The sequence below is a fragment of the Medicago sativa genome, chromosome 5, assembly GCF_051527215.1.
Source record: "Medicago sativa cultivar Bolivia chromosome 5, Bolivia_mono, whole genome shotgun sequence".
Lineage (NCBI taxonomy): Eukaryota > Viridiplantae > Streptophyta > Magnoliopsida > Fabales > Fabaceae > Medicago > Medicago sativa.
The window spans coordinates 47,361,612-47,374,633 of NC_140753.1; the positions used below are offsets into that span (position 1 = coordinate 47,361,612).

The following is a 13,022-nucleotide window of genomic DNA, read 5'->3' on the forward strand; positions in this document are numbered from 1 at the left end:
ATACTAATGACATTACTTGTGATGTGTATCTATTTATTGGTTTCTAACGTAAACATTATTTCTAAACTTCAGCAATTTCGTGAAAAAGACCAAGGCTGCGAGACTTAGTACATTTGAGACTTGTGTTATGCAAACTACGTCCGCTCGTGAGACTTTAGCTATGCAAACTACAAATAGACAAAATTTAAGAAATGTATAATTACATGTCTCGAGGCTAGGGAAAAGACGAACAAAACCTATTGAAATTGCTATATCTAGCAATTAAAGTAATCAACACTTAAATCCACAGGTCTTGTATATGCATACATTCACGTACTCATTCCAAAATCCAATCATGTCCCTTTAGTCCAAGTTATGTATGTAATATGTATGAACATATACACTTGCTTACCGTATAAATATATGTATCTTCCCCTTAAACATATGTGTACCGCGAAAACTAGAACGGGGACCATAAAAAATTATTTAAACAATCATTTTTCGTACACAAATCTTCATCTTCAACGGATACAGTTGAAACTAGCAAAGGGCTCAACATATTTTCGTGTTCCAAAGACATTCCATAATCTTAGTGTTTCATTCGCGGCAACGGTTGCCACCGTACCCCCATCCGGACTCTATGTCAAGTGCAGCACCCTCGAGGTATGACCCTTGAGCTCTGCCATCTTCACCATTGAAGAATACTTCCAAAGGATAAGTTGGTTCTCATGGAAACCATGAGAGCTAAGAAGCTCGAGCTCATTCTTATTCCACACAGAGCACATACTTGTGATCCCGTGTCAACGAGTTTAATCTTTCACATGCAACGATCAAGTGCACCTCCACCAGAAGCCAATAGATTACCCCGGAAAGGACACCAAGTCGGTGCCTTCACTGCAGATTTCCGTGTTCCTCGAACTGTGAAGCCAACGGGTAGGTGAATTTGAAGAAGCCACCGACCTATCCCATATCTCGAGCAACATCATCATTTCCACCACTTGCCAATTGTTGTCCAGAAGGTGACCATTTGAGCCCACAAACCCCTCTCGTTGTGTCCCTTGAGGGTTTCAATGATGTGTGATCTCACTCTAACGTCATTGTTTACTATTTTACCATCCATTCCTCCCGTTGTCGAGTATGACCGTTCCAAGCTAGTGAATCGACTCTTTCTCTCGTGTCCCCCCTCAATGTTTTTACCTCGCAGCAAATACCAAAGTGTAATCACGTAAACATTAGAATTAAGAACAATTTCAAGTTGGGAAACAACGCAAAGAATGGTTAAAAGGATAGTATGTTTGTTTAATGTTGAGTGTTGATTAACTTGATTTTGATGATTGTGTATCAAAGATAAATATAAATGTTTTTAATTCTTATAAACTTAGTTTTTTTTGTTTTGGTTTTAATCCTTAAAATCTCTTCTTAGCCTTACAAACTACAAAACTGCATACTTAGATATTAATTAGGTACAACAAAGAGCACTTAATCTCTAGTCTAAAAAACCGTAAAAGTAACCAATATATTGTGCATTGTGAAATATAACTGCTAGGTAAATACATACAAGTATTACGAAAACCATCAAGTGAAATATAACAAATCTCATCATAATTCACCAATTCATGATACTCAATGCATCAATTCATCAACAACACATCTAACAACAACAACAACCTCTAATCATGAAAACATCCACAATTTAACAACCACAACTTCATTCTTCATCAATTTCACACAAAAACATATCATATTCATATATACCCATTTTAACATACAAATTCAACAACATCAACACAATTATCATTCAATTCATGTACATAATCTTATCATCAAAATTAAGCACGAATTTCTACAACTAAAATCAAATTAACCACTTAACCACAATAAGCAATTATGCAAAGAATTAGGGTAGAAATTAAACTACAAGATTATGATTAAAGTCTAACCCCCTTACCTTAATTCTTCACAAACTCAAACTAGGGCTTCACTTTAGCTCCAATCCTTGAAGCTCTACCTTCCTCTAACTCTCTCTAGCTTTCCTCTTCAAACCCTTATCTTCTCTTGCTCTTTCTCTCTCTACCTCTTCTCAAAAATGTGTAAAATGATTTATGAAACCCTATTTTCTCTAAAGACTAGAGTTTATATAGGCTCTACATAATTGGGCTCAACTCACAATGCCTTAATGGACCTAACCCATTACTAATCTAATTCAAAATGTTTTTACCCACTTAACGGTAAAATAAAATAATAACGGTCACTTACCTAGTTATAAAATAATTCACTACAACTCCCCGGTACTTAGTAAAATAATAACGGCTCTCACTAAGTGCTAAAAATAATCCTCATCAAAATTACTACATTACCCCCTACTCACAAAATGACCAAAATACCCCTGAGTTCCAAATGACTAAAATACCCTTCTAACACCGAATTCCAATCGAAAATACACACAGAGGCAATTAATCACATAAGAGCACATATAAACACACATAAAAATAATTAAATTAAATCTAGCGAAAAATCGGGCTGTTACACATACATTAAACTGATTTAGTGGAAAATAAATAATAATGAATAAGGGTGGTAGTTAAGAGAGGGTAGTAAGGTTTCAATAAAGAATGAGAAATTGGAGCTCATATATATGTCACATCATCACAACTCTTGCATAGGAATAGCTCAAGTTTCAAATTCAAAGATATATAGATAGATATAGATAGAATGGCCGTAAATGATAAATAATAAGACCGTGGTATATTTTCTCTAAACAATGATTAGCCACACATATACTAAAATTTAAACTTCTATTAATTCATTTAAGAAAGATTTTAAGTGCCGTATCATAATCATAATATCATTATTTCTAAAATTTATATATTTTTCATAAAACTCACATTTCCATTTTTTCCTTTCTCTAATTTATCAAAAATCTAACATCTCTTTCCCAACATCACAAGAACATATAAAACATAATAATATAAACAAACTAGTTCACATCACATTCTCATACACAACTTTCATATAAACCATAATTAAGAATAATTCACTTTTAGAAAGGATGAAATTTTACCATGAAAATACATTTTAATTATTTTTATGTTTAAAAGACAAGCATTGCTACCACTACTTAATGACAGAGCCCTAGCACTTAGTATGGACGTATGGGGAAAAAGCCCTTACCTTGGGAGCTCTTCTTCCTAGCCAAACTCTAGAACCCACGAGTTACTCACAAAGGAAAAGGAAGTTTTAAGAAGTGGAGATAGGAGTGGCTTGATAGGCAAAAAATGATCATTTTAGAAGGAAATTGTGATGATCATGGCTTAATAGGTATAATAATGGAAGTTTATAGATATGATTGTTTCGTAAAGTATGAGTTTCACCTTTAGTGAAAGAATAATAGAAACCACATTCAACAATGTAAGGAGGAGGAAGTGCACGATTTGATTAATTGTGATTATGAACGTGTTGGTCTTGCTCTTTTAACTCCTTTAACCAAAATAACGTGTACCTAAAATTTCGTAACTCATGCCCATTTCTTCGGCAAGTTAGAAGGAACATATGATGACTAATGAGGGATTATAATTCTGAACACTCTAGTAAGAGTATACGTGTAATTGCAAGGTGTTTGACCGGGTAGTTAGTTAGGCATCCAAAAGGATGTGTAATGTATAGATTCCTAAAAAAACGTGTACTACATGTATATCACAATGTCTAAATCAAAAACTAATTAAAATCACTAATTTAATAATTTATATAATACAAATTAACTTTAAAATAAATCACAAATAAAAATGCAGCAATAAATGATTAGAATAAAAAAATATTTAAGAAATAATTATCTTATTTTTTCTACACCAAATTGATTTATAAAAATTAGATGGTTTGAATAATAGATGGAAGCCAACTATAAATAATTAACCAAAGTAGAAAATGTCAAGGTTTTTCTTAAATTCTTTACGGATATAATAAATTATTGAACACTAAATTATAAATTGAGAAAATTATTGAAAAGAACATGTATAAAATATTGGGGTGTTACAATATACATATATGTTCATCATTCTAAATCATCATCGTCAATAATCACATCATATATCATCATCGTCAGTTAATCCCATCATATATTCATCATCTTCACTTTCAAACATGATCATATATCATCATCATCATAATCATCATCAATGATCGTCGTGTTATTGCAAGCACGTCAATAAACGACATCTCTTCATTTAACAACAATAGCATTTTAGAGGAATAATCATTTACACCTAGTTAATCAATATATCATGTACATATAAATCACCCTTTCAACCATTATCCATCACCTTATCATTATCATATAATCAATTACAGGTTAACATAACATGATTCATCATTTCTCAAAGTTCGTCTATTTGTCATATTTCACAAAGTTCATTACTAGTCATTACATTCCCCTACACATAATTATTAACCCTACAAGTCCTACTTTGATGATATATCAAGTCCGCACAATTCTAGATGGCCAAGAGGGATTTAAAATAGTAAAATATGAAGAAATTGGTTTCACGTAATCATGTCACGATTTTGGAAATTGTAGCACGGTTTTATGTCTATATAATAGGTTGCCTCTGCCAACAAAATCGTGATACGATTGCAAAATGACGACGTGATTTTGACAACAACAAACTTGCGTAATTCACAAAAACAACTTTTCAAATACAATTTTCACTAAATAATCAGTTCATTATAATAGTTTTAAGGCTAAGAAATCAGTTCATTATAAATGACAAGGTTAAAAATCGTGACTTTGATGAACGTCTTACTACAATAGATACTTCTTTGGTACATTCATTGCTTTACAGAATCTTAAACTTCTAAATTAATTCTACATTAAAGTCTTAGAGTGGAAATTTTGTTTTTCTCTAAAAAGTCATCGAGGTGATTGTTGAAGGGAAAACGATTTTGAGATTGTTGATATGAGTGAGGACTCATAAGATAAAAAAGACTACCATATTGTCTTTTGCAATTTAATATGGTTTACCTCTTACTTAAATGTGTAATATAAACTAAAATATGTATCTGCTTTTTAAACTTTGACTTACAAAAATCCAATCGAGCTTAAAGATAAGATGAAAGTACATAAATCCAAGCATCTCGATAATTTTGAACAATAAATGATTCATTTAAGTCAATTAAATTTTTTTGTACCAAAAAAAAATCAATTAAATTTCAATGAAATTTATTTGTCTTTTTCTCTATGCGTGACCCATTTGCTTCCATTTTTGTACAATCCAAGTTCAATAGTGTTTTCTTATCTATAATTCGACGTTAGAAAATTTCTATTCCATTTAGCACCAACCTTTGGTACACGCTTGAGATTATCATTAAAACCAACATGATAAAGTCTCATAGGTGTAGAATAGCCCGAATGAAATTCAAATGTATCAAATGCTACACAAACAAAGTAAGCATGAACGTTTACATCATTGTTGTTAATAAAAACATTAAATATTAGTTTTTGACATCACATCATTGTTGTACAATTAAAGATAAGTTAATAAGTAAAAGATCTATTTTAATTATAAAAATAATAATGATATATTTCAAATACTCTCGATTTATTACATTTGTATCAAATCACCGACACAAAATATAACTTATCACACTATTACTAAGGGTGTATTTGTTTCAAGTTATTTTCGTATATTCCTAGAAATAAAACAATAGAAATATACATGCTTATGTTTATTACAAGTTTACTAAATTTTATTCCCTGAGTATAAAACGTTCTCGGGAATAGAAATTTTTTCCCAAAGCAAAGGGTGGGAATAAATCCATGTGTAATTACCTATTATAATCCCTATTTTTATGGTTCCCATGAATATTATAATGTTAAGCAAACATATTTTTTTTAAATTCCTTGGAATAAAATTCCCATCTTTATGTTCCAAGAAATGTTATTCGACGAGATACTACCCACATCCCAAATAATCCAAGTTACACCCCAAAGTTACTAATATACCCTTTAATTAAAATAAAAATTCAATTCAATTCAAAACCCACAAAAAACTATTACGTATTCTAAGTTTACGTAGTTTATGTAAATTGAGTTTACATACACTACGTAAACCGAGTTTACATACACTATGTAAACCGAATTTACATAAAGTTAAGTAAACTGAGTTTTAGTTCATGTAAACCGAGTTTACGTAGTTTAGGTAAATCGAGTTTACATACACCACGTAAACCGAGTTTAGGTGTATGTTATTCCTTTTAGAATATGTACGTAAACTAAATTCACGTGACACATATGTGTAAACTTAAATTACTTTACCCTTTTACGTAAACTTAAATCAAACAAATCGATGTCGATAGACAAACGTGAAATTAACAACAACTATAAACATGCATGGTAAAATTAACAACATCGAATAAATCATAGAGCAAACGATAAATAGAAACTCGAAGAAATTTATGAAATTCACTTACTTGTATTAATCGAGTACGTATCAATGAAAGATATGTTGATTCAATTGGCGATTTTAGTAGGTATTGATTGCATATACATGGTGGTTTGTGGGTGAAAAGGGATGAAGGTTCAGAATGATAATAAAATAATGGTTTTTAGAAATTTAGATGAAGAGGACAATTTTGGTATTAATGTAAAAATTTTAATAAATTTGGGTGTAACTAGAATCATATGGGGTGAAACTAGAAAGAGTCATGTTATTCTTAGAAATAAATTTGGTAAACTTGAAACAAACACACCCTAAAATATTTGTTTAAGGAACTATTACTAAAATATATTAACAAGAAATTTTGGGTGTTACACAAATTCTTGTTAGAGGGGCCCCTCATCATTTTCAACTTTTCTTACAATGCTTTTAAACTTTATTTCCTCATACTAAGTTTCCTAGACATACACAGGAACCTAGATAAACATCAATTGAGACTTTAAACATACTTTAGGTGATACTCAACAACGTTTAGGAATTGGATCAAACTTCACTAGTTTTAGAAAAACATGGATAAAAAAAATTATAACACTTCGTAAAATTAACGTTACATGAACATTATTTCAAGTTTTCAAATATTTCTAAAAACACTTTAAAAATGATAAATATAGTTTTTTTTTGTCGAATTTTGGCAGAGCCTCTGTTGTGTTTATACCGTTTTCCAAAGCACCAAGTTAAAAAAAATACACATTCATAGACAATTTTTTTTAAAAAAAAATCATCCAAAGTGCCTTAGGCACTCATTGACAATCAGCAGTACAATCCATGTGGCGTAGTCACGTGGCAAGATTCCTTGGCACATCATCGCCTCTTGTGTAAATGAGTTACCGGATCCGTGTTATCTTTTTTACAGAGGCTATTTTCGGACTTCGTGTATTTTAAAGGGGCTATTTCAACAATTAACCTTTTTCTTTTTGGGATCTGTTGAAGGGTCCGACAAGTCCAAGTGTTGATGAACACATACTAATTGAGCCCGATAGTAAGGTACAAAGGAGGGAAATTCCTAAATTGTTAAGTGGGTAATTCCCTAATGTCTAAAGCTAATGTGCAACCCCCGTATGTTTTGGTGCGTCACTTGTATGAAATACAATTAAGTTGAGTGAGTATAATGACAACTTTGAGTGAGTATGATCCTCCAAATTTTAAAGCCAACTACAATTGAATGTAGCGCAAGAGTGGCTATAAAATATTGAGAAGATTTTAGAGGCATCGGTTGTCCGGAAGATCAACAAGTGCATTTGGGTACATTTCTATTGGCCAAAGAGGTTGGGCTCTGGTGGGACAATGCTCGTCAACATCTTTAAGGACATTGAGATGATATGGATTGATTTTCGAGATGATTTTCCATTTATGATAGACATTCATATCCGTAGAAGAGATAGAATTTGTGAGGTGAATCAAGGTGACATAAGTGTAGAATATTATTAAAGTTTGAAGAGTTTTCTAAGTATTATCCATTTTATGTGGGTTTCAAGGGTAAGAGATTCAAGTGCATAAAGTTTAAGATATGATTGAGACCAATGATTAAAATAACGTTTAGGAAATCAAGAACTATTCTACATTTTAGAAAAAAACGCAAGATCTTTAATGAAGACATTCAAGTTGAGAGAGCTCACTACAAAAGTAGAAGAGACAAGAAAACAAGAACGCAAAACAAACAAAATATGTATTCTTATCCTCTTAGAAAGTTTGGCAACCGTCCAAACTAGAAAGTAGGCCCTTCAACCGGAAGAGATAATCACATACACAATGTTAGTGGCAAGGCACGTGTTGGGGAAAATGCGAATCGTTGTGGCGTGAATATTGAAACCGTATAAATTGTTGTTAGTGATCAATAATGATAATGGTGGAGGGAGTGACGCAACCACTCATATCATATGTGGAAGGTGTGGGTGGAGATGTCATAATACAATTAAGAGAATGTAAAAAAGAGGTGACAAAAATGTGATGTCCGACCTAATTTTTCTGGCCTAATAGGCCTACAAGTAATTGGTTCGATTCAATCGGGTAAAGCGATTGGAACATGTTAGAATATCCCTCTTTTAGTGTTTGGTTCAATCATCTTTGGGTGCGTGATCCAAACCCAACGAAGCCTCGCACCCGACCGGCCCAAAGATATGTTATGTACATGTTTATTACAGAATTATTTTAGTATATATATAATCCTAGAAATTACACCGTTATTAAAACAGTGTATTGTTTTACTTAAATACTTCCCTTCTCAACACAATCTCTTAGCCACCACAAACAACCCTAGTAGCCACCGCATATATACAAACATGCCTTCTATTCGTTGTTTACTTCGATCTCCTCGGCTTCTTTCACTTCAATCCACTCGTTCAAGATGTCTCTTTGCAACGACAACCTCTATATTAATCACCTTCCCTCTTCACGAACAACAACATAACTCGGGATTTCATAACGAGAGAGAGCCCGAGAAAGAACTCATTGCAAACGAATAGGGAAGGAGATACCTTCATACGATCAACGGATTTGGAATGATTCATGAGATTTTTGCTCTCACGTTCTTCCTCGTTTCCCACATGATCCGACTTCTTTCTTTACTTCCCTTCTTTGATTGATATTGGGATTTTTTATCGGGAAGTCCATGTGTTTGTAACTTTTATGGGTTTTTGTTTTAGTATTTATTGTGAATATTTTGTCATGAATTTTACGGATTTTCAGTTTTAGTATTTTTTTCATCAATCCTTCTTCCTTGTAATTATGTGTAATTTTTGAATTGGAACTTGAACCAACCGATTCAACCCGTCCGACAAAAACCGACAACCGCAACCAAAACCGATCTAACCAATGGCACCAAATGGACGGGGTTGGGTGGGATTTTCACACTCGTCGATGACTCGATCCGGGATTTCGAGACCGAATTCCATCCGATGTCCACCCCTAAGGGCACATAAGCACAACATGCTTTCAACCCACGAAAGTTTATCCACAAAGAAGTTAGAATACCGCAACCGCTAATACAAAATCAATGAAAAGTCTTTACAAAAACAAAAACAAAAACGTTATATGGTTTAAAGGAAGTTTTCAGAGTTAAATTGAACGGATTCGAAAAATGAATAATTAAAACATTATTTGGAATAAAATATGAGTCTATTAACTCATATTCTTTTAAATGAAATATAAAAAAGTCTCGAGACATTTTTTTTTTTTTTGGGTTAGAAAGATAAATGACTATTTGTTTTAGATTTTTTTTTTTTATGTTCTCGTTAAGATTGGGATATTATCCAAAATTATTTTTTGAAAAATTCTTTTGTTTTTTTTAATCGAAATAACTATCTTGTTTATCTTTTAAACAAAATTATTTTTAATAGAAGAGAGTGAAAAGCAAAATTTATGGTTTTCATTTTTTCGACTATATTAACTATCTTGTTTATCTTTTAAACAAAATTATTTTTAATAGAAGAGAGTGAAAATCAAAATTTATGGTTTTCATTTTTTCGACTATATTAATGATTTTTTTGAACAAGTCAAAATAGAATTTATAAATCATCACTGCAAGCAATCTTCTCAACATAAGGTGTGCCAAGAAGAAAAATTCAATACATAATACAAACAAACATAACACACTCAACCAACGCCTAAACAATCTAAAGAACGCCGCCACCAACCAACATGCGTTCATTTCAACTTGAATGCCTTGCCAATTTTTTTTTTGATAAATAGCTAAAGAAATAAAATAAAATAAAATTTATTTTAAATGTTATGATAACAATTTTAACATAACAATATTAATTTTTAACTAAGCTCTTTGTATATACTTAAGGGTGATGACCATGATTCGAACCCCGGACCTTGTATATATACATTGTCCATACCAATCGAGCTAAGCTCACGAGCCATAAACGAAACCCAATATATATATAGGGTCGGGATCAAATGACACCATGGTGTCAAAATTAGTTTGACACCAAATCTCATCCATTCATTTCATTTAATCCAAAGGCTTAAAACTATCACCAAATTAATTAACATACACCAAATACTCTCTATCACCTAATTAAGAAACATATCTAACATCATTAATTCATAATCAAACAATCCCTTCCTGTTTTTGGTAGATTCAAACCCTTTTTATTTTCCCCTAATTTTTTTCTTTTGGCCATAAGCACAAACTCAAACTCTATATTTTTTATAAAATCATGATAAATCTTAATTCACTTAAACATGAGACACGTTGAGTCCTCTAAAAAAAATTAGACCTATGAGTGACAAAATAATCTAATTAGCATGATCAATTCAAGAATCATTAGTCGAGCTTGTTGGTTTTTTTTTAATACAATTTAATTAATTATTAAAAAAATATGCGTATATGAGATAAAGACAAAGAAATATCATTGATGGTGATGATGACTCAAACAACCATAGGTATATGAGTTCTACCATTCTTCTTATAAAAAAGTTTAGAAAAGAAGTTTGAGTATGATTATAGAAATCAGAGAAAATTTATAAATTTGGGGAAATAAAAAAGAGGAACAAAAAAATTTGGGGAAATAAAAATGGAATGTTTGATTATAAATTAATGATAATAGATATGTTTCTTAATTAGGTGATAGAGAGTATTTGGTGTATATTAATTAATTTGGTGATAGTTTTAAGCCTTTGGATTAAATAAAATGAATAGATGAGATTTGGTGTCAAACTAATTTTGACACCATGGTGTCATTTGATCCTGACCCATATATATATATATATATATATATATATATATATATATATATATATATATATATATATATATATATGAGTTATGATAGAAGACACCTTTTGTGAAGGTGTCTTTTATCAAGTTACTCTATGAGCATTTGTGAAAAGACACCGACTTACTTTTATGAAGGTGTCTTTTAGCAAAGTTATAACTAAAAGTGAAAATCACACCTTAAGGTGTGACTTGATAAAAGACACCACCAAAGGGTGGCTTGTAACATAACCCTATATATATATATATATATATATATATATATATATATATATATATATATATATATATATATATATATATATATATTAAATGAATAAATATCTTTTAACTTTCCTATTTCAGTTAACTTTTAACAAATAAACCCTTATGTGCTAGTTAAATATATATTATTGAAGCAACTAATTATAAAATATATTATTTATATTAAACACGATCTATATCAAACTTGATTTTTAAAGAATCTAAAACAAACGGATCATACCCTTCATTTACTAATATTTTTCGACTTTAATATCCTATTTAAAGATAATAATTTCAAAACACATTAACTAATTCAACATTTTTACATTTTTAATTACCAAATTTATTACTCATAGAGAGTAATTTTGGTAACAAATTTAGTTTTGTAATTGAAACTCCATATACATCAAATGTAATCAATACTTCTCTTAGTACACATAAATTTTTATTATGATAGTCAAAATGATAATATAAGAAAAGAAAAAAGGAGAGAGAGAAAGTCATTATCATAGTTTTAGCTATAGCTTCTTCGAGTAGGGGTGTTCAAATAATTCGGCTTAACTGAACCAAAGTATGAACCGAACCGCATTGAACCATAACTTAAACCGAACTGCTTTATACGCTTTGAACCGAACCACTTTTTTAAAACCGGTTTCAGTTCGGTTTAAAACCGGTTCGAACTGGTTTGTATTTATGAACCTTTTTTAACCAAAATAAGTAAAATGTACAATATGTTTATTTGACCCATAATTAACCAACAAAAAAAATCAAAATCAAGATTTAAAAAAAAAAAATCTCAATCAAAGAGAACGAAAATCTTGACTTAATCTCAAACAATTAAATTAACCAACAACAAAAAAAAACCAAAAAAATCAAAATCAAGATTTAAAATAAAAAAATCTCAATCAAAGAGCTCAAAATCTTCAAATTAATCTCATAAACAATTGTGAAGAAAACTTCAAGAAGCAATTGAAAATTTCCTTATCGTTACGATTCCTTATTTCAATTTCAATTGAAGTCAACACAATCGGAAATACGCTAATTCCCAAATGCGTAATTCCCGAAATTTCTCATCCAATTTCAATTAAATTCAATACAAATAAAAGAATTGATGCATTAATTACGGAATACATGGAAATAATCGGCGTCCAAAAGCAATGTTGGAAAAGCGATTTTGAGAGAAGGAAGTGGGAATTGGAGGTGAGAGCGAAGAGATATCCGAGAGAAGCTCAGTTTGGTAAAAATCGGCGTCGGAAAAGCGATTATGATAGAAAAGCGAGTTGGAAAAGCGATTGTGAAACAAAAAAAGCAATTATGATTGAAAAGCGGAATTGGAAAAAGCAATTATTATAAACCAGTTTTTTTTGTCGAGAAAGAGACACAGAGCTTATATTCCAACGAAAACAAAAAAAATCTGAATAAATAAATTGGTTTAAAACGTAAACCGGTTCTCAACCGGTTCTAAACCGAACCTGAACTGGTTTGAAAAATTAACCAGCTTTTTTTAAAGTGGTTTTTAAAAAAGCTGAATTGTATCCATTAATGTGGTTCGCCCATGCAGTTTAGAACTACGAACACCCCTACTTCTGAGT

The 13,022-nt window shown here is 31.0% G+C and overlaps 1 pseudogene; it reads right to left on the reverse strand.

The window, feature by feature from the left end:
- Positions 1 to 456: 456 nt before the first annotated feature.
- LOC146922509 (cell division cycle 20.2, cofactor of APC complex pseudogene) lies at positions 457 to 5,362 on the reverse strand (annotated as a pseudogene).
- Between the last annotated feature and the right edge of the window lie 7,660 nt (positions 5,363 to 13,022).